Raw genomic sequence first — 19280 nt, forward strand, 5'->3', positions numbered from 1 at the left:
GGCTACACCCATGCATGTGTCTTTTATTGGTGACATTATTGACCACTCAGCCAAAAAAAGATGATTGCCGATAATATGAATTTTCCTTTTATAGGCGTCAATACAATATGGACCAACGTAACAGTGCACCTCTAGTGTTAGCAGCTATATTAGAGGAACTGTTCATACATTATCTTATACCAGGGGAAACATAACTGTACACAAGTCCCGAGAACAGGGTGAGCTCATGTTTCCTTTGCACAAGCCATACAAAAAAACCATGATGCATTCCCTCAGTCACAACCAGGATTTGCACACCATTTTCTCTTTTGGGTTGTATTTTCAAAAAAGCAGCAAACTCATGAGAAAAGATTGGGAAACTGGTATGCTCTAATTGCTTTTAGGGGTGCTGCTGCTCCAACCTGAAAGTGGATGGTTAGTGCCACCTGTTCATACTAATGGCTGCTTAGATTACAGAAGGTGTTATGGAAAGATATGTTTTACATATTAAAATACAAACCTCCTCTCTACCCAAAACTGTTGTGTTGAACACCAAATAACTCACTTATTCTATTTCTCTATCAACTCTAACTCAGGCAAAACACTACTTAAAGTCATAAGGAACTTGGCTTGAGTTAAGACTGAGACATTAGCTTCTGTGGTACTTTGGAGACTCTAGCAAAGAACAAGAAGAAAGTGGTACAAAAGTGGCAATGTTATAGCTCCACAACAAATTTGCAATATTAAAACTACATACTGAAAAAAATGGGGATTACTCATTTTTAAAGTTAACTTCTATGGATAAAAGAAAAAGAAAAACAAGGCAGACCATATTTCTCTGCCTCCTTTATGTGGAAACACTCTATATAGCTCTTGGCATTTGAAAGCCACACGGCAAAGAATTTCAATAAAGCTGAGTGTACTGAAAAAGCACCATCTTGCACCTGTCCCAGGAATTTATGTCCAAAAGCTATTGTATTATTCTCTATATTTTGTGTCTCTGAGATGATGATTTTATTTCATTAGATGAACTATGATATATTGCTTGTCTAAAGGAAAGTGTTTTTAGGGAACTGGAGAAGCGTCTCTAATACTAACACTGCTGGCTTTCCCATATAAATGTTTTTAGGCAAGTGACCGCCTTAGAAATATGTATAAATATATTCAGCTCATTTCACTGGAATCCAACTGCAATAATACTTCACTGAACTACCCAGTTTTTGTCACCTAAAGCCATTTAAGAGTTTAAATCCTTATTGCTCTACTGTGTCTGGGGATATTCTTAAGCCCTCAGTGGTCTGAAAGAACAGTTAAACATCAATTTTGTTTGACATGTAAAAATATTTTTCCCAAAAATGAGCTCTTTTAACATTTATCAAGTACATAAATACATATCATTTCCAGTAAATGCAACTGATGTGTGCATTATGTAATAGAGAGCTACTGCTCTATCAATAAATCTAGAAACACACACACTCACACGAAAAGCAAAAATACAACATGGGGAAAATGGTTGCTTCAAGGTATCAGAGTAAGCCTCCTAAATAAAAGTGGCCTGATTTGCAAAGGAGTTTCTATCAAGTTTAGTGGAAGTGAGGGGAATTATGCATTTCTGAATAAAGGAGCACATACTATAGATTTAATTGCCTAGATTAGAAACCCAGGTTTGAACATTCTGAATTATATCTACAACTACATGCCATATATGGACTTCCCAACTAACCCAAGAACAGTTTCAAGAAACTAAAACCTAAAATTACCCAGGCATCAGAAAGTTTATTTAATGCTATGCAGACAGACCAACGAGGAGGAAAAAAAACCCCAAAAATATTCTGAGGTGACATGTTTAAAAAACAACAGATATTCCTTACCACCCAGCATTTAGGCAGCTTCTTTGTAGTTTGGTTAAAGTCTTCCCAAACACCATAAATTTAAACAGTGAATAGTGGCACTTCAATTCCTGTTTAAAACCTGGTCAGAAATATAATGCCACAAACAATATGCGAAGTTTTCACATATTATGAAACAAACTCCTCTTGGCTCAAATCAAGTTGCACAGAGTAGAGGACAAAGTAACTACCTCTCATTTTCCTCCTTTAATATGCAAAATAAAAATCACTTATGAACTAAGATGGAAAAAAAAAAAGTTTATTAAACCATTAGAACAATCCAGCATCTTTAACATTTATCTTATAATGATATGCAAAATGTTCAGTATCCAAGGAAACAGTGTTGTAATGAAGTTAGAAAGTACTGCATAAACGAATCTCCTAAATCACCACCAAGAATGTAAATTCCAGTGCTACTGGAGAGTTTATTAGTGTGAAAACTGTCAGCGTCTCCAACACACTGATAGTTTAAACATGGTACAGCTTGGAAAAAGCTAACAAACTACCTTTAAGGAAAGGATCCTTTTCTCTTGCTGTATTCTAGTATAATAAAAGCCTTACCACTTCCACCTGACTGTCTGTAACGCTCTGGGCAAACTGCGCACACGCGGCCTGGAGCCTTAGGACAGAGCAGAGACAGGTGGAGGTGGGGGCGGGGCCAGGCTGTGCTCCCTGCTGCAGGGACTAGCCCTTTGGGGGCGTGGCTTGCAACCATGGTGGGGGAGTGGTGCACAGCCCTGTGGGGGGGGCGGGGCTTGGCATGCCTCACAAGGTGTCACAAGGGGACCAGGCAAGGGGGTGTGGGCAGTGCCCACTGAATGCAGCATGTGGCTGTGGGGCAGGGCACATCTACTGTGCACACTCTCCATGTGGCACCCTATGGCACACACATGTGTGTGTGGCGTGTGGCTGGGTGGGTGTGGGTAGGTGTATGTTTGATGTGTGTGGGGGGGTGCACAGGGCTGGACATGGGGGAGGGCGCTGCGTGCAGCTGGATGTGGAGCGGCGTCAGCACGGGGCGGTGGGTGGTGGCGCTCTGTCGCCGCCGCCCACCCATCACTGTTGACGGGCACTTTGCTGGTATGAACAGACCCTTCTTAGCATCTTGTTACAGAATCACTGTGTGCTGTCACACAGCAGATATGCTCATGAAGCTGTTAACCACCTTCATGAGAGCTGCTCAAAACCCTTTAATTCTGAGCATCATTTAAATCTCTGCAAGAAGCAGCCAGTGAGAAAGACAGCTTTGTTTCTCCTCAGATTTCCAAGTGGTGCCAAGATACGTGCCAGAAGAAATGCAATAAGCTTTTACTGTAGCTCTAAGGAGCCCAGCAGTCTGAAATTCTGACCACTATGTTCTGAGCAGTTAGAGGGGCATCATCAAAAAGCCATTAAAAACAAATTATTGCTCACATCTTCATTTCATGCAGTGTCAAGATGAGGATGCTGTTGTGGAGTTGACTGGCACATTTGGTGAACAAGGTTAGCATATGTACCTTCAGCAGAGTATTTCTGCTTTCTCAGGCTCAATTTAGGAAACATTTGCATGCCCTTGCGGCATCTGTGGTAGCTTACTCTATGTAACAACCTTTTCATCTACAGAAATTCCATGTATGTTCCCTGACCCAGCCGTTCAGCTTTATTGAACTTTGGTGTCCACTATTTGCAATGCTTGGCACAGCCTTGAAGTGTATATACCTTCCAACTTCTTCAGTAAGGGGCCCCAAGAAGCTCATCTTTCTCCATGACCTTTGGGGCCTTGTTACATGTTATGCTGTGAGCCGCACAAGCATTAATTGGCTTAGCAATCGGCTGGCTTGGAGTTTGGAGCAGTCATACCCTTAGTGACTGTCACCTGCACAGCTGTGACTTGTCACTAGAGGCCTGGCAAGCAAGGGCAGGGCTAGGAGCTGTAGCTGTGAGTTGCTACTAGAAGGCTGGTGAGCCAAGACAGGCTCTATGGGCTGGGGTGTAAGAGATCCTGGGATACCGGAGGACTTCAATTTGGGCAGCGCACAGTAGAGAGTGGCCACACCTTAATGGAAGAGAAGCTGGGTAGTGCCAATCAGAGAGAATCCTGCATAACTCTGGGCCACGTAACAAGTGCTTAAAACCACTTTAAAGTCCTAATGTGCAGACAACCTAGGGGTTAAGAGCTTGAGGAGCTGCCCAAAATTACTGTGCAAGAAGGCCCTTAGATCCTTGTAGAACTGTAACGTATTTTTTCCTGTATCTTCTCCATCTCTCTAATACCCTTTACAGCAGTTTGTAGCCAGAACTGCCGACAACCTTCTAAATGTGAGCTACAGAAAGGATTGCCAAGAACTGGAAAAACACAGCTCAAATTCCTATCCAAAGTCTTATTCACTCATGATATTCTGTTTGGGGTTTTTTATTAATATTTTATTTTATTATTGGGTGCTGTGCTAATATGTTTGGAGTGCTGGCAGCTGCTATCCTTATCTTTCTTCCCACTTGTTGTTTTGTCATTTTTGGCCTTTGGAAGCTACACCCTTTTCCACAGGCAATTCACAGCCTTATAACTCTTTTTTCAGTTCGGGACGCGAACTATCTGCCTCGCCTCTCTAGTTAGTTCAGTTTTGGTCTTTTGTATCATTTAAGATGGGGTGTAAAACTTACAATCTGTGGGCTCAATCTGGCCCCCTGAATCGTTCTATCCAGCTCACTGGACTACAAGTGTGGGCAGTGGGGTGACATGCCCCAGTGGACATGGCAATCGGCAGCAGGAGGGTAAGTGAGGGCTGGCACAGGCCTGGTTGCCCTCCAGCGGCTTAAGCAATCCTACCTCCCCGGCTGTCAGCCCTCATCATGTGCTGGAACCAGAGCTGCCACTGCAGCATGGTGCATGCAGTGGACACTGCTCTGGCACTGGCACCAGGCACATGGTAGGAGCTATGGCTGCTACAGCGTACTCTGTATTGGAGCCGGAGCTGTTGCTGCTATCACAAGCTTCACATTGCAGCTGGAACCAATGCTGCAGCTTCCTCCTGTCCCTATGTAGACCTGGCCCACAAAGAGCCCCACAGGCCAGATACAGCCCAGGACACAAAGTGAATTTAACACCTCTGATTTAAGATCATCATTGTGAGAATCTTGTTGTTTCTCTGCCTCTCTGTCATCATCGTCAATCAATTTTGTTTCCGTTCCATATGTTAACTTCTTCCAAGCTATCATTACAGAAATTCAACAGTCTGGTCTGACTGCTGATGCTTGCCACTATGCACTGATTCCCTTCCCCTCCCTCAGACTGCTTTGGCTCATACATACCTTGCCTCTTCATTATCTGAACTGGTTTTTCATCTGTGCACGTTCTGAAGCTCATCTTTTCACTGTACTTACTGAACTTGTCTGATGAATCTTTTTAGTAAATTACTATATCAAAAAACTCTTAAAGGCTAGAGAACTGATACGCATAGCTTCCTCCAGCAAATCCTTTTTTCCTGAAACTGTCTCCAGACGTGGTTTTTTTGTTAAATGTATCTGTAGCAGGGCACTAGGGTGCCTGCTACTGACAGTAGGAATAAGGGCTGCTGAAGCTCCCTAAGGCAGCACAGGTGTTGGCTGCCGGAGCAATCAGGCTGGTCACATGACTGGAAAGGGGCAGGGCTAGGCCTTTATAAACAGCCCAGGCCAAAGCCTAGCAGCAGTTCTCTTCTGACAGCCTGAGGTGTAGGAGCTCTGCAGGAGAGCCAAGCAGAGCAGAGACGAGCGGTGCAGCCTGAGCACCTACGGGGCCACAGCATGGTGAGGGGAGAGAGAAGCCTGATGGAGACGCCTTTGCAAGAGGGCCAGTTTGGGCCTGGACCCTTATGTTATAGCTGGTAGGCTTGTTTTGAGTTAGAGCCGGTGGGCTGGTAGCTTTGCTTTGCGGTAGGGCTGTTTGTGTGAATACCGGAGGACCGGGTGAGGCTGTAGGGGTGTGAGGAGGCCTCACAGGATCTCCCCAGCTGCGTGGGGGTTCCCAGTGCCCTGTGTGGGCAACAGAGTGGTGCCTGGGGCGGCACAGCTATTCAGTGCTGAAGCGGGCATAGCTGTTTGGTGCCAGGGCGACACAGCGATTGCCACCATAGTTGGTACGGTGAGTGAGCGCCGGAAAGGCACGGTGTGTGGAGTGTAGAGACCCCAGCCTGTGAGGGTGGTGTTTGCCCATAGGGCGTATGACCCAGAAAAGGGTTAAGGGGCCAGGCACGGCCACGGGCCACCTGAGCCCCGAGCATGGGAGGTGCGTGAGCTAGGCCCGAGAAGGCGGGTCTGGGGGCCAGGCAGGGCTAAGGCTGCCCAAGCCCAAACTTGGGAAGCCTGAGTGCGGGCAAGGAGCGCGGGCAGCGCGGCACAGGCCCCAGAGAGGGCGCGGGCAGCGCGGCACAGGCCCCAGAGAGGGCAGATCAGGACAAGAGGCTCCAGAGTGAGCAAGTGGTCTCCTCCTGGCACAAAGTCCTGGAGAATGGCGGGCACGCAGTAGAAGTCCCAGAGAGGGGCAGGCGTGCAAGAGTAAGCCTGGAGAGGGGCAGATGTGCAGATAGGGACCTGACGGAGACGAACGCGCAACTAGGAGCCCGGATAGGGCTGAACGCACGGTTAGAAGCCGTACAGGGATGAGCGTGCGGGCAGGAGCCCCAGGCAGGGCTGCGTGTATGGTTGACCAGCCCAGAGAGGGGCGCATATATCGGAGAGGCCCCGGGAGACGGGTGCTTGTATTGGGAAAAACTCCGAGAGGGAGCTTATAGGAGAGAGGCCCAGGAAGGGCGAGAGGGGAACAGAAACCCGGGAGGGGCGAGTACACGACACAAGAACATCTGGTACAGCTGCGAGGCTTGGGGCGTGCTAAAGGGGAGGTTGGAGGCACGCGTGGCCCATAAGGCTGGGGCGCACCAAGGCGGTACACCCAGGACAGGGGACGGGAGACACTTGGGCACCGTGTCCAAGAGGACAATTAGGCAGCCTCCCATAGAGAACTATTTAAGACAGTGCTGAGTCGCCCTGCTTGGCATGGTGGGGGCGCTAGGGGGATCACAGCTGCCCCTGTGCCGCGCCCCACCCTGTGACAGTATCACATTGTTATTTCTTGTACTTTATTCTGTGTGGTGTGGTATTTTGGTTAAGGAGATAAGGGGTCTTGCTGAGCTCCGGAGGCATAATTTAAACCTTACTAGAGAAGCACATTGAAGGCCACCCAGCTGCTGACCTAGCTATACATGGACACCTGGTCATTCAGGATGGAGTCATGGGAAGATGGATAGTATGCTAGCCATATTATCCCCATATTGCCTCTGGATACAGAAACCAGCACATCTAAACCACGTTGTCCCAGTGGGCCACTAAGCTCAAGCAGACCTTTGACCTTAACTGCTGTAGTCCCAAACTCATAGCCCCAAAATTACTGAATGTTTTAAAATTTCCTCCAGAACCCCACTTTGGCTAGTGTCTCCTGACTTCGTCAAGGATCTTGTGATGTTCATCCTGGCACATCTAAACTCTTGAAGCAAATAAGCAAGCCAATTCCAACCCCACTTGCACTTCTCTTCTAGCTCATCCATTTCTCCATTACTAATCCTCTTTTTTTTTTTTTTCCTGCCTAGCAATAAGACTGACTCAGGCAAAAACCACAAAAGACTCCACTCAAGTAAGTATCTCCCTTACTTAATCTTTAGAAGATCACCTCAACATGTCAGAATAAGTAAAAAAAATGGCAGCTGCCAAGACTTCCTGTGCATGGAGGTCCAGTGACTTAGTTTCACAGTAGTTGATAAAGATTTATTGGAAGCATCTTATGACATTGCACTCTGTCTTTTGTTAGTAAATATTACGAAAAATAGCGCTCTAGTCAAAGAACATGTTTTCCTTTGTTGGCCTGGAAGGAACTCACAGAAGGCCTCTGCTTCTCCAGTAATCTGCATAGTAAGTCTCTAACTATCAGTCATTAACAAACCCATTTGGAGTACCAGCCTAAGGGGATTTTTCCAACACACTAATGACCACAGGCTACAGGTCAGCAACATATGGACCACAGACTGGATCCAACCTCTGAGGAGATTTTATCCAGCTGCCAAGCACACCAAAATATGGAACTTTATATATCCCAACCTTTGTAAGTTTTGCAGAAGAATGCACCACCACAAGCAGCTACTGGTGGAATATCTAGCGCTCCAGCCATCTAACCCATTAGGACCAAGCTGTTGTGAAGGTTAGTGAAGGTTTCTGACCCCTGCATAGGGGATTCCTGATTACAGTAAGAGAAGACCCAACCATAGCACCACTGAATCTTTACACGTTAGCCAGCCAACATTTGTTACAAACTACTCTGGACAGACCTCTGTCTGGATTTGCTCAGAAATTCTGCATGTGTGCAAGGAACTGAACCACATGAGTCAGACACCTTCTAACTCTGTATCAATATGATCATAACCATATGTAGTTCTGATCTTACTCATTTGTTGTTAATGAGTATCTGCCTCACAGGCCTGTCATGAGCTTTAATTTATGCCTGCAAAGCACTGTGAGATCCCTGGATGAAAAGCTCTGTGGATGCAAACACAAGGCATGTTTATATCAGTTTAGCCTGCCTTTTCCATTGGAGTAAACAGGGAGCAGACATGCAACATACAGCCATACACCCATTTAAGCCACACTACTTGGAGTACACGTAACTCCGTGGAAAGTCAGGAATAATTTTCTGCCCATGTATGGTTTTTGCCTCTGCATCGCTAGTTAATTTCCTCCTTGGGTACACATTTGCTCAATGCAAATAGAGTATTAACAGCCCACCACTACCAACCGGTGAAGTCTTGTAGTAATAACTACTGTGGGCAGCTACGTGAGGAAAGCTGACTGCTCTGCCCAGGGTACAACATACATCAGTGTACGTAAGCTCCAAAAGTGACACCAGTGATAACTCACTACATGTGCACACACCCTATATGGATCATTGTTAATGAATTCCAAGCAAATCAGCTTGGTGTCAGAGAGACAACTAACACTAGCAGGATGCCAGAATGACAGGACTTCCCACGCTGCAGGGCAGTCTCCATGTTAAGTTGCCTGAGATTCATGGATAGTTCTGAAAGACAAGATGTTTCAAAGAGAGAGTTTCAGTGCAAGGCATTTCTACATTTAGTGTAGGATTCAACCTCAGTGTGGTGCCATGATGAAAATTTACTTATCAAGTTCTTTTAGCTAAAATAACCAAATGATAAACAAACAAACCTGAAATATACCACCAAAGGCACCAAATAGATTTTTTTTTTAAATAGCCCCAAAAGCTTAAATGTTGCCCAGTCTTCTGTGTGCATTAATTGCTCAGGAGACAGATTTATTTATTTATAGCTCGGAGAAGAATTCCCAGCTCTTTGGATTTCCAAGGAACAGACACCCCGCAAAGTTCTGCATGGTCACCTTAACTAACTCACCATGCAAGCTTTCATTCTAATGCTAATGCAGTTCAAACAACCAAACCCTGCATTTTTTATGTATACAATAAGCCTGTCTTTAGGTCACTTCACAGTGTCCATTTAGACCAATGTTCCCATACAGAACATCAGATAATTTTATTTCCTTTGTGGGACCGAGAAAGAAGAGGTGTGTGTGTGGGGGAGTAACAGTAAAAATCCTCTTCTGTTTATGGTGCCTGATCCAAGTCTCACTGACATTCATAGCTATTTTTCATTGATTTCAACAGGCACTGGACTCATGGTGAAAGATATTTTAACCTAAGTTTAGAAAACTGCCTTCAACACACGGCCCCCACATTTGTGTGTGTGCATGCGCATGCACATGCTTACGTGCTTTATTAGGCCTGTTCCAAACCTCATTGAATTTAAGAGTAAAGCTCCTTTTAGGCTTTCAAAGAATCCTCTTTGTGAATTAAGGCTTGATCCTATACCGCCTGCTCTCACAGGCAGCCCCATTGACTCGATAGCGCTCTTCATAAAGGCCAAGGATGAAGTTCATCCCCTCAGCACTCATAAAAGGTGCTAAATTCACAGTCTACATGTGGATAATTTTTGGAAAGAGACTAAAAGCATGTGAAATGGGATAGCATTAACACAGCATTACAAAAAGTCTGTTTTCCCTGAACATACATTTCCACAAAGCCCCATTTTGAGGCCAAAACTGTGACATTTTCTTCAACAAAATTAGGCCCATATTTAAGTGATAGAGACAAAACTGAAGCATGTAAAAATTCTGTGCACACGGTTCACAAACTGCTCTTCCAATGAGACTCAAACCTGGTTGAATGAAGCATGGCTGGGAAGGTCTTCCATCTCTAGCCAATCCTTCTCCTTGCTGTTCAGACCACCACCGCTACTTCATGCTTACTCTAGTGGCTGCTTTGCAACATGGACATATGCCCATTAAAAACTAGACCATGAACTTGCATCCAAGAGATGTCAAATCATCAGTATCAGTTAGCAACCTTGGCTTATTACCATCCAGAACTAGATTCGAATCAACAACCCTCCCTAGCCCTTTTACTCATCAGTTCAGTCATCAGGCCGATGCCTATAACCTAGTTACCCTACCACCAATTACTGCAGATCGGCTGAACCGCAGAACCAAAACAACCTCATGGGGTGACAGTAAAGGGAGAAGGGTGTGTATGTGTGGGGGGTCCTTTAGTAGACAGCACGAAGCGGTTTTACAGATATAACACGAACTACTCTCCTATTTTTCAGAAATTGTTCATAATATATGGCGTATGTTTGCAAAACAGAGGTACAACCCTTCAACCAGATAACCTCAAAGTACAAGAGTAGTGTTAATGACATGCAATCTGTGCAGAGCAAGGCAGCAGGTTACAGAGAACTAATCAGCCGTTCGTGCCCGGTATGTCTACATTGCACATTCTAGTACAGAAGAGATGCTCAGACTACTCAAGTGCTGGCAGGAGCCTAGTTCAGGCAGCACAGAGCACGAATCAGTGTAAAATAGCCCTTGCTTTAGTTCCATACCGCGACACCTGGACTACTAAATTGAAGAGACCTCGGGGATCTCTGCAGGGCACTCCAGTCTGCAGTGTAGACATACTCCTCGTTAGCCTCCGTACTAACCAAGTATGGCTCTTTTCTGCCCTCTAGTGGCTAAACCGTCTAAGATGTTTATGCATCCTTGGCTGCTGCCTCCTGGACTTGGGCCTCTGGCTCAGTCGATAAAAGCACGCACTGTTAGATCAACAGACAATCGTACTGTGGCGTCTTATAGTGAAAAAAGCCAGGGGCCAATCTTGTCCTATGAGGTAGACAGAAAACTCCTTGTCTTTACTGAAAGCAACATATTTGCATCTTTAGCGTTAGGTAATCAAAAGAATTACCTAATGTAAATATGTGCAGTCCATTAAAAATAAAGATTTTTCCTTCAGGAAGCACAAGATATATTTAGCGGCTTAGATGAACTCAAGTTTTTACCCAGTTTCAAGATACTAAGTTTTATGCCTGAATATCATGCTCACGTCAGCCAGGGTCAAAATAACCCCCAGTGATCGTTAGACAATTCAATGTCTCAATGATCTTTAATCAATCTCCCCAGAGGTACGCGCACATACAGCCATATGATGCTCTCCAATCTCAGAGACAGAACACAAACATAAAAAACTTCATGTTTCTTCACAAGTCATCGTCTTTTATGTGCGAATGTTCAAGTTGCCTTCCTTTGCTTGCCAGTGATAAAATATGCTAACAACATTAAGGCAAGGAAAGACATGCAGAGAGCTCACAATCTGTAAGCAGCATAATTAGCAGATGCCAATTTTTAAAACTTATTACTGCTCCTTCATTTCTACCCTATAAAAGGGGACATCAGTTGAAATCTGTTATCTAAATGGCTGTTTTCTTAGTACTGATACAAAGCAATGATTACGGGGAAAATATAGCCTCAGAGCATGTGTGAGGAAATAGCCAACCCATCTTGTAGCGACAGTGCAAACAACTACAGAAAAGAAAGAAATTCATGCCTTCAAATAGGACATCCCTCTTCCCCCCTCTTCTCTCCGTTCCCTTGCAAACATTTTGGATTTTAGAGTACTGAGAAACAACAACAGCAGAAAGAAATCACTGGGTACTGGAAGACTCTCCAGTTATTTAAAATATACCTAGACAAGACTAAGGGTACAGTAGAATTAGAACAGGAGGTTGCTCAGCTGAATCTGCTACTGATCATTTTAAAGCAAGAAAGATGAACGCACTTAGAAGGATGTGTTTTCTGTGCAAAGAACCAATAGTTATAAGACACAGCCAAGGAAGCAGTGCAGTCCCTAGAAATAGGACCAAAGCACCAAAATAAATAGATTAATAAATAGGAGTTAATGGGCTTGATGGGCAGCACGTACGTACTCATTCTGCAGAACTATAACCTGTTTCATAATACAAGAAAACCCCTGCTGAATTAAGAGCTTTTCCAAAAAATGGACACAGGCAAAGAAATTCTTTCCACACCAAGGTTATGCATTTAACAGGCTTCTTCTGTGTAAAGAACATAACGATACAATCCTGACAGAATTTGCTGCTGCTGAGTTTATTAAAGGGTTTATTTCTACCCCCTCCTACTCCAATGACATTTTTGTATAATTCTGTATACTGTACATAATTCTTCTTATTCATAATCTGACCTATGACTATAAGGATAAGTGTAGGCACCTTGGAGATTTTTCTGTGTCACCCTTGTCATCTGTACCTGAAATTTCTGCTAGACATGACAATTAAAAGTTTTCCCATTATCATTCACAACACTTAAAGAGGAAGAAACAAACCCTTCAGAAGTTCTCTAAGCACCTATGTGTGCACGATATAAAACAGAAACAATACAAATGTCTCTCTCCAGTTAAACTGGTCTCTGTGGAAACTAATAAATGTCCACAGTATGCACTGTGATTCAAGTAATAATTTTAAACGAGCATAAACTGCAATGTGCTGAACTAAGGCATTCTTACCTTGCAAGGCATGTTTGAGGACATTCAATTACAGTACAAAGGAGAAATTGTACATGCAGAAAAGTGTTATGCGCGCACCCGCACACACATCTTGGACACACATACACCTATTACATAGACAGTTCATCTATTTTAGATTGAGAATAAAGAGCAGAAAAAGGATAAGCAGCAGTATTAATGCCTCACCTTTATATCTCAGTCAACACCGAATCAAGTGTGGGAAGCCACTTGCAATAAAAAAGAAAAATTTCCAAAAATAAGAATTCTACTCCAGATGTAAAGCACTTCACTTGGATGATCTATAATACTTAAGTCATAAACCCCTCCCAGCCATCCCTCCCTCCTGAACCAATTAGTTGTAAATGTCAAACAGGATTGCACAAACAACGTACGAAGACTTTTAACCAAAATATTACAGAAGACTTTACCTTTGAGTCAGAAGAAGTCACAGAGAACAAGCGTAACAAACTCAGTGGGCACCGCTGCTGTACACATTTCTCTGTGGAATCCTCTCTAGTGGCCCCAAAAGCATTAAACATTAAAAAAAACTCCAGCCTGCCTGCTTCATTCTTCAGCAACCAAGATACATGCTGCCACGGTAACGAGGAAAGACAAAAAAGAACTACAGATCTTAGTTTCTTAAAACCTTTGTGTTTATATAATAAAAAGAGGGAGCGAGGCGAAATAGCACAAACACTTTCACTAGGAGAAACTGGTCTCAACCATTTAACTAACCTACAGCCGAAGATCATGCAGTTTGAATTTCCCTGCTTGCAAGCTCCCCGGGAAAAAAAAAAATCGCCTTTAGGGTGGAAAAAAAAAAAAGCAAATGCATGGATTGGGGGAAGGGGAGAGAAGGAGGAGGAGGGTAGAGCTTCTATGTGACATACATATGGAATGAGCATTAGAACAATGCTGACAGGACAGCTAGGCAACTGCACTCTGGGGCAGCAGTTTTCAAAGCAGGGCTTTGCAGCTTTGGAAGGAGGAGGAAAAAATAACAAATGTATCTATTTTTCTTTCTGTGAAAGGAAAAAAAAATGTATTAAAAAAAACAAAAAAACCCCACCAGAACAAAACAATGGAGTTGCTAAATTCTGCAAAAATTGCCTTGCCTGCTTTCCAGCGATGCAGGCAAAAGCCTTGATGTCTAGTGCACTTACATTTTATGCAGCTCACAGTGGGTTCCCCCCCACCCCTCCTCCTCCTCCGCCTAGGAAGCTCTTGGTCCCAGGGGGTAAGAATTCCAGTGGACCCAATTAACACTATACTTTGCTAGCTTCTTGGTATGATCGATATAAAATAAGCTGTGTTTTAGCACCATTGAAAAATAAAGAAGCTGTGCAATTTGTGGCTGCAAGAGGCTGGGGGTTTTTCCACCCCCTCCCATCTCAAAATGATGAGCCAGCGGGGGGAAAAAAAACCTAGCACCAGTGCCAGCAACACAAGCTATATTTGTCAGAAACTTGATAAAAGCATACCGTTAGTTGCTCGTTTCACTGGGCTCCACAGTATTTGCATACACAAGATTTTCAAACCAATGGACAGCAACCAAGTCTCGTAAAGGGCTGTGTTCACCAGATCAGTTTATTGTAGTCTAATACACCTTTCTGTTATAGGAAATTTGTTAGATGGGCTTGAGGATCATTTCAGGGGCTTGCCTTTTTAAAAACAGGTTCTCTACAGTATGACTTCAAAGAAATACATTAACAGGTTTGCTGCTTTAAGGGAACACATCTTACTGTGCTTACTGGTTCACTCCAGTAACATGTGCCAGGACGCACTTTTCAAACAGCAAACTGTTTCATTTTGAAGTGGGAGGAGGTTGGGAGGCAGTAACATTCTTTGGTCCTGCTTCCACCAATCTATTAATCAAAGATTGCAGGTAAAAACAATCCCACTGTGTAAAAAAAGCAATTAGTAACATCAACTCTTGCCATTGCAAATTAATACAGCATATTCCACAACTGCCTGGTACAGTTTGCCTGCAACCAATTAATTTGGTGTTGGGTTTAAATCTGATCTGTTCGTTTGGAATTCCCAAATTAAGAACTTCCCACCTCATCTATTTTTGCAAAGAACAATGAAAATAAGTGTTAAAAAAATGCTAGTCAAGCAGAGGCAGAAATTTTATTTCGTATGGACTAGATCAAATGCAGGCTAACAAAACACAGAAGTGAACTTCCACACAAGTAGCAAGTTTCACTATCGGGATTGTTTTTGTTGTTTTTGTTTCCAGGGACTCCTTAACTACAACCAAAAACAATAAGAAGCACTGCGCAAGTTCATTGATTGAACAGCTGGGTTGACCGCTGACTCAAATCCATCTTGTTAAATTAATGGCAGATTGTATTTCCATAAGAATAAAGTCAATTAAAAATGCTCAGGAAGCAGTGCTACTGAAGGCACTGAAGAGTTAAATTCATTAATATAAAAAACCTACAAGTGTATAATTTTAAGGTCATGATACTAGCTGGTAACATGTGAGGGAGCCCAACAGATTAAATGGGATGTGATAGCTATTGATAGTGACTCCAAATTCTATAACATTTGTCGGTTTTGCTCACATTTTGTATGTTATTTATGAAGTGTCTTTACACGAGGTACCTTCTTTGTCTTTCTGTGGTATTTTCCAGCTTCGGAAGGGTCTGCAGCTAAAGGATCATCTACATGAGGAAACCCAGGAAAGTTAAGGTGAATCAATGATATGTGAAGTCAACGTTTATGAAGCTACAGCAGTGATCCTCATCCTGGGGTGCCATGAGATATTGCACAGTATTAGCCCTGCTCCGTGTGCCAACACCTACACAGGGTTCACAAGAGAAACCCAAAGAATAGGATTCAAACAGAAATCCATAGTGTCAAAAACTTTTTGACCTTCTTTGGTCTTCCTGAGGGTTCCCTGCAACAGAAGTACTTCACTATTTTTCTGTAGGCAAAAAACAAATGAAAGCTAAGAGTTGGCATTTTCTGAGAAGCATCTTGATTCTAACAAAGCTGAGAACCACAGAGCTGCAGTGATCCAAGTCCACCTCATACTTGAATGAGAGCATCCACACTGGAGTTTATCACACTCTAACTTACATTAATTGCTTTTGCACCTTGAAGTTGATATGCCACTCCCTTTTCTGCATACTCTCTGAGTAAAGAATCCCTACACAGAATAGGACTTGGTCAGTACTTGAATGACAGAATTATAGGGTCATAAGGGACCACAAGTGTTATCCTGAATAAATGCAAAATGCACTTTCATGTTCCATCTCAGACAACTACTTATCCAATCTCTTCTTGAAAACCACTAGGGGAGAAGGTTGAGGAAGTTTCCTAACACCTGGAAATGGCAGAAAATAGTGCTATAGCAACTAACTGTCTCCTTGCTTGTAAGTCAGTACTGAACCAATGACCTAACTTGGGAGAGGAACTCCAAAGGTAATGGCCTGTAAATAAGACACAAAGACTAACTTGAAATTCCCCCTTGAAATTCCAGTTTGGAGGTAATTAATTATATGTCTAAAGTGTTCAAGTTTGGGGCTGTAGGTAACAATAAGAGGAACGCTGTTATCCTTGTCCCTGTGTTGATATTGTAGCATGTCAGAGAAGGCTCCAAGTCTGGCTTTGTTGATTTGACTGGCTAGAGTTTGGGGGTTTATTGTAACTGTAAAAATCCCTGCTCCCAGTTGGTGGGATCAGACCAGATACAGTTATAACGTAGAGCTTGGCTGTAGATGGTGGGTCTAGCGGTGTGCTTAGGATGAAAGCTGGTGGTGTAAATGTAGCTGTGGCAATTGGTTGGTCTCTGATACTGTGTGGTGCCAATGTGGCCATTATAAATCTTCACGGCCGTGTCTAAGAGATGACGTTTCTGGATGGAGTATTCCAGAATTAGTCATGACTGAAAGGTGGAAACTATTAAAGTCCCGGTGAAATTCCTCTAGTGATTCATTCCCATGTATCTATACAATGAAGATGTTGTCAGTGTACCTTCGGTTGACCATGGGGATGAGAAGACAGCTGCAAAGAAAATGGATTTCAAGGTCTGCCATAAATTTGTTGGCATACTGAGGGGCCATACATGGAATGGTTGTAGTCAGGGATGATCCTAACTTAAGCAGGATACCTAAATGACCTCATGAGATCCCTTCCAGCCCTATTTTCCTATGTTCCTATTTGTCTGGGAATAACAAATCCTGCAGTTGTGCAGGGAGTTGGACTAGCTGACCCTTAAGTTTCATTGCGATAGTATGATTCTCCCCCCTCACAGCCCCATGGAGGAGAATCAAAGTTTGGTGTACATAGGTTGTGACAATTCAAGATGGAACTTCAAGTGGGCCTCTGTATCTCATTTAAAAGCCATTACCTTGGGAGTCTCTCTGCCAAGCTGGGGCATTGGTTCATTACTGACTTCGATGCAAAGGGACAGTTAGTTACCATATCAGGCAAATGATGACCTCTCAAAATAGTCATGGGGGACACACCTGTTCTGATTTACAGGCAGCCTCCCAACCTCAAACTGCATCACTCAAGCAACAAGTCACCTAACTCACGGTCTCACCCAAGCCTTGCAACAGACCCAAATGTCTTCTGTGTCCCAACATCAATACAGATCACGTTATCACTGGTCCAAATACGACAGATTATAACTTCTTCAGTTAATTGACTTGCAACACCAGAAATATCATATATGTCATCACTTGCTTACAGTGCCCCTCTGCTGTCTACATTGGTCAGACTGGGCAATGCATGAATGCATGAAAACCAGAATTAACGACATCAGCTACAGAAAGACACACAAGCTTGTGACAGGGGTGTAGGTTGTAGCCGTGTTGGCCTAAGGACATAGGCAGACAAGATTCTTTCAGTAAATCCGGTATCTTTTATTAAACCAACTCAAAATAGTTGGGAAAATACATTTTAGCAAGCTTTTGGGCACAAGCACCCTTTTTCAGGCTGAAGACATGTCTGCAGATGGTCTGTGCTCTTCTTGGATGGAGTGGTAAAGCAGCCAGAGGCTGCTTCAATTTACCACCTCAATTTACATTTTAACCCACTGGCTTTCTTGCATACGTACTGGCCTCTGGCTGCTTTACCACTCCATCCAGGAAGAGCACAGACCATCTGCAGACACTTCCTCAGCCTGACGAAGGGTGCTTGTGCCTAAAAGCTTGCTAAGAAGAATTTTTCCAACTATTTGAGTTGGTTTAATAAAAGAGATCAGATTTACTCAAAGAACCTGATAGAACACTTTAACCTCCCTTGACATTCCTTTGCTGACCCGATAGTGGCTTTTAAACTTTTAAAAATTGATTTGAACAGAAAATTGTGGAATAAGAAATCATGCACAGACTGAATTGTGTTTAGCATGATTTAAACAGGGACTATGGATTCTTATCTCATTACCTGGTTTATCTTTGTTCCTATGGGTTTACTGCTTGTTTGTTTGCCTCTACCAGCACTGCTCTCCTCCCCCATCTCTATCCCTTTCCCTTATCTTTTGTGTTCTAATTTTTCTCTCCTTATACTCTGCTTTTTGCATGTCCTTTCAGAGCATCTGATGAAGCGAGCTTCAGCTCATGAAAACTTGTGCTATATGTGTATGTCTATTTGTGTGCATGTGTATGTGGCTGTGTTTGTAAAATCGACTTTGGCTAGTCCATAAGGTGCATAACTACCCTGACTTCTATCCAACTTCAGACTAACACGGCTAACTACATCTCTAAACTTATAGCAGCCAAGTGTCTGCCCAGGCTGGTTTTGAAAGTTTCCAAGGCTGGAGATTCCACAGCTTCTCTAGGTCAGTGGTCTCCAAAGTGGGGTGTGCACCCTCCAGGGGGTGCGCAAGACGATCCATTGGGGTACAGGAAGAAAATATTAGAACCTCTATTTATATGTATATTTATATAAATATACATATATTGGAGGTGCGTGCTCAAAATTTCTTTACGGATAGAGGTGTGTGATCAAAAAAGTTTGGAGACCACTGTTCTAGGTAGCTTGTTCCAATGCTTGCTCACCCTCATAATCAAAAAGTTCCTCCTAATCTGCAACCTAAATTTCCTCTGCTGTAGTTTGAGGCCATTGTTACTAACCCTGTCTCCTATGGTCACAGAGAAAAGTCCATCTTTATCCTCAAGTTATGAAATCCCCTCTCCCTCCCTACTAACCCCCCTCCAGTGTTCACTTCTTCAGGCCAAATAACCCTTGATCTTTTGGCCTTTCCTCATAAGTCATGCTTCCCAGGCCTCTAATAATTTTTGTTCCTCTCCTCTAGATTTTTCCAATCTGTCCACATCTTTCTTGAAGTGCGAGACCCAAAACTGGGCACAGTCCTCCAGGTGAGACCACACTAGTGCTCAATAGAGAGGAAGAATCACTTTCCTTATTTTGCAAGAAACACTCCTGTTAACAGAACCCCGTATGTTGTTGGCTTTTTTGCAATAACAGCACCCTTGGCTCATATTCAGCTTATGATC

General features: G+C 43.4%; 1 protein-coding gene across 4 annotated transcripts in view; it reads right to left on the reverse strand.

Moving 5' to 3' along the window:
- The window catches only part of FAT3 (FAT atypical cadherin 3), a 555551-nt gene extending 541950 nt beyond the window's left edge, over positions 1-13601 (reverse strand). For 3 of the 4 annotated variants that reach the window (XM_019530348.1, XM_019530346.1, XM_019530345.1), the window contains exon 1: positions 13239-13601. The gene's annotated coding sequence lies outside the window, so the exon portion shown is untranslated. The remainder of the gene's footprint in view (positions 1-13238) is intronic. The other variant, XM_019530347.1, reaches the window with a different exon arrangement.
- Positions 13602-19280: the final 5679 nt, after the last annotated feature.

The sequence above is a fragment of the Crocodylus porosus genome, unplaced genomic scaffold (genome assembly GCF_001723895.1).
Source record: "Crocodylus porosus isolate Cpor-Errol unplaced genomic scaffold, CroPor_comp1, whole genome shotgun sequence".
Classification (NCBI taxonomy): Eukaryota; Metazoa; Chordata; order Crocodylia; family Crocodylidae; genus Crocodylus; species Crocodylus porosus.